The sequence below is a fragment of the Bison bison genome, unplaced genomic scaffold (assembly GCF_000754665.1).
Source record: "Bison bison bison isolate TAMUID 2011002044 unplaced genomic scaffold, Bison_UMD1.0 scf7180017864236, whole genome shotgun sequence".
Classification (NCBI taxonomy): Eukaryota; Metazoa; Chordata; class Mammalia; order Artiodactyla; family Bovidae; genus Bison; species Bison bison.
In genome coordinates, this window is record NW_011494808.1 from 528,480 (window position 1) to 532,434 (window position 3,955).

A 3,955-nucleotide genomic window follows, 5' to 3' on the forward strand; every position below is an offset into this window, starting at 1 on the left:
GCCATCTGATGTGAAGAACTGACTCATTTGAAAAGACCCTGATGCTGGGAAAGACTGAAGGCAGGAGGACAAGGGGACAACAGAGGGTGAGATGCTTGGATGGCATCACCAACATAATGTCATGCATTTGAGTAAACTCCGGTAGTTGGTGATGGACAGGGAGGCCTGGCATGCTACAGTCCATGGGATCACAAAGAGTGGGACACGACTGAGCAACTGAACTAAAGTGAGCTGATTCATTCACTCAGTTCTTATCTCGAGCAGGCATTTTTTTCTTGTTGTTGTTGCCAAAAACTATGGGCAATAAGCAGTTCTTGTAGTAGCCTACTATATGAGACATACAAATTAACAAATAATTGCTTACCTCCTGCATTATTTCTTTAAGTAAACTTAAACTTTTAAAGCATCTGTAGAGTCAATCATAGTCATATTTGTCCATTAAATATACATATAGTGAGAATGTATGTACACAGGGCTGATAATATTCAAGTTGGACACATGCATAGTTACTGTACTCACAGAGCTTAGAGTCAAGAGACAAAGACAGTAAATACATACACATCAAAGAAACATAAAGCTCCTAATTGTACAAAGTGCAGTTAAAGGAAAGAAAATAGAATGTTGAAAGGAAAATGAGTTGTAGTGGACAAGAAAAATACTGCTGAGTGTCATCAGAGAGCCTCCAGCTGCCAACTCACCCCCTTGATCTCCACAGCTAGCTAATCGTAGTGGGTCAAATCTTTGTGGGGCCTGCATCTTAGTTTGACTTCTTCTCTGCTCCCTCCTGTTGCTTCCCTCTCACTTCCCGATGGTCTGGATGATCTGATCATTAATAATTTGCACATTGTATCTCATCCAGAGGCTAACTTCTGGAGGCTCCATACACTAACTCTTGTCACTGACAGCAGTGTGAGAAAATACAAGATACATTTTCAGAATGACATCACTCACTAACAGGCAATCGATGAACACCTCATCACTGGTGGGAACTGACAAAGTGCTCACAGAATGAATAAGGATAGGATGCTAGTGACGGGGTATACCTGTATCAGCTGGTATGAGTGAACTGTATGGGGAAATAATAATTACCAGGGCAATGGAACTGGATGTCTATTACAAAGCAACATTGGAATCTGGGAAAAGATACCAAAAAAATATTGGTACTGAGTCTAAGCTTGCTCTGTTTGCCACACAAGAGGCCAATAATCCAGAGACAAGGTGTTGGGGTAAGGAATATGACTATTCAGAAAGCCAGCTGACCGAGAAGGTAGCAGACTAATGTTTCAGAATAACCATCTTATCAGGTTCTTTTATAGAACAGAGATGGGGGAGGTGAGGAAATAAAAAAGCAGAAATAAAAAATGGGGAGAGAGAGGTGGTGAGGAAATAAAGTAAAAAAGGCCATCAGTCTTGCAAAACATCTCCAGGAATGACAAGCTTGTGGAAGGAATGTATTAATCTCTTCTTTATCACAGCCATTCACAGGGGGGCAGGGTCATGTTAGTTGTCTATGAGCTGAACAAAGGCACTTTAGTTTAACAATCAGGCAGAGTAGCAGGGTTCTGCGAGGCAGACCATTATGTATACTCATAATAGCCAAAGCAATGAAAAGCAAGTCAAAGAAACAGTTCCAACATGCAGTCAGAATTGGCTCTTCCCTGCAATAGGATGATTTAAATTCAGACTGAGTGGAAGGGCCTCCCTATTAATTTATATAGTTAAAATCAGAGGATAGAGAAAGTTGAAGGCTTCCCAAGAAGGAACTCCAGAAAAGGTTAAATTGTCAATCAAATCTATTATGCCAGGTTAAGGATCTGGTTGGGAAGAAAATGAGAACCTTGCATTGAGGATGGGAAGAGTTAAAGATATGTCCCCTAAACTTTTGAGCATCCAGACTTCTCTGAAACTTTTGAATCTATAAAATAGCAAACTGCCCCCTGTCATACCAACACCTGCACCCAATCGCATAGGGATGTTCCCCTTGCTTGAAAATAATACAGAAGTCTGTGTCAACTAAAGAAAAGATGCACAAAATGGGCGTGCAAATTGTTTTATCTGGGGCAAGATTAGGACTGAAGCCTGGGAGACAGCCCCTCAGATAGCTCTGAGAAACTGCTTCAGAGATGTAGTGGAAGAAGGCCAATGCATATGATTATGGTGAAGGTGGAGTACATGCAATCAAGTGCATACTTTACAAAAGGTTTTCTGCTAATCATGAGGAGCTGATGTCACCATGAAGGGATTTCATGCTTTTCTAGATATGAGGAGATGTAAGGATTGGGATCATGAAATTAGATCCTGAAAATATCTAAAGACCTGTTCCATCCGTTTTCCTGGAGCACAGAGTGCCTCATTCTCCACCCTGAACTCCCTTCAGGGCAGGTCAAATGTCAACAGCTGCAGCTGCAGAGGATTCCATCTATGCAGAGGCAGATGGCAAATGCTCTCGGCAAGCACCGAGTTGTAGTTGACACCTGTCACACAAAATGTATCCCCCTGAGTTTCTTCCCCTACATTTTGGCCACTAACTTAAAATAGAGTTAAGACACTGAGCTCTCTTAAACTAGAGGGCAGATGTGCTGGAGCTTATATGGGAGTAACAGAGCTCTCATTGGAAAAGACCCTGATGCTGGGAAAGATGGAAGACAAAAGGAGGAGAGGGCAGCAGAGGAAAAGATGGCTGGAAACCATCACAGACTCAATGCATATAAATCTGAGCAGACTCCAGGATCTCCAGAGGACAGGGAAGCCTGTCGTTCTGCAGTCCATGGGATCACAAAGAGTCAGACACTGCTTAGTGACTGAACAACAGCAGAGCTCTACACCAACAGGTCCTAGTTAGCAGTTACAACTGAAACCAAGGGATATACATGGAACTGGAATCTGAGAGTCCTTTGTCATAAGACTGGATCAAGGCCATAGACTTGATAGGAGAGAGTTTATTGTTATGGAATCATTCTCCCAAGGTTGAGGAATCAACATTCTGCATGGATACTAGAAGATAGTAAACATTTTTGCTGGGATTGTTTCCAAAAACATTGAAATAACACGATGGCCCATTCTAGGTGAGTTCAGTTCAGTTTAGTTCAGCTGCTTAGTTGTGTCTGACTCTTTGAGATCCCATGGACTGCAGCATGCCAGGCCTCCCTATTCATCACCAACTCGCGGAGTTGATGCAAACTCATGTCCCTTGACTCAGTGATACCATCCCACCATCTCATCCTCTGTTTTCCCCTTCTCCTCTCACCTTCAATCTTTCCCAGCATCAGGGTCTTTTCAAATGAGTCAGCTCTTCACATCAGGTGGCCAAAGTATTGGAGTTTCAGCTTCAGCATCAGTCCTTCCAATGAACATTCAGGACTGATTTCCTTTGGGATGAACTAGATGGATCTCCTTGCAATCCAAAGGACTCCCAAGAGTCTTCTCCAACACCACAGTTCAAAAGCATCAATTCTTCTGCTCTCAGCTTTCTTTATAGTCCAACTCTCACATCCATACATGACTAATGGAAAAACCATAGCTTTGACTAGACGGACCTTTGTTGGCAAAGTGATGTCTCTGCTTTTTAATATGCTGTCTAGACTGGTCATAACTTTTCTTCCAAGGAGTAACTGTCTTTTATTTCATGACTGCAGTCACCATCTGCAGTGATTTTGAATTCCAAAAAATAAAGTCTGCCACTGTTTCCACTGTTTCTCCATCTATTTGCCCTGAAGTGATGGGACTGGATGCCATGATCTTTGTTTTCTGAATGTTGAGCTTTAAGCCAACTTTTTCACTCTCCTTTTTCACTTTCATCAAGAGGCTCTTAAGTTCTTCTTCACTTTCTGCCATAAGGGTGGTGACAGCTGCATATCTGAGGTTATTGATATTTCTCCCAGCAATCTTGATTCCAGCTTGTGCTTCATCCAGCCCAGCATTTCTCATCATGTACTCTGCATATAAGTTAGATAAG

The 3,955-nt window shown here is 42.2% G+C and overlaps 1 protein-coding gene and 1 pseudogene across 1 annotated transcript in view; one reads left to right on the forward strand and one right to left on the reverse strand.

The window, feature by feature from the left end:
- Positions 1–756, reverse strand: part of LOC104993250 — a 3,596-nt pseudogene extending 2,840 nt beyond the window's left edge.
- The window catches only part of ADAM18 (ADAM metallopeptidase domain 18), a 108,635-nt gene that overhangs the window by 69,631 nt on the left and 35,049 nt on the right, over positions 1–3,955 (forward strand). The window lies entirely within an intron of this gene.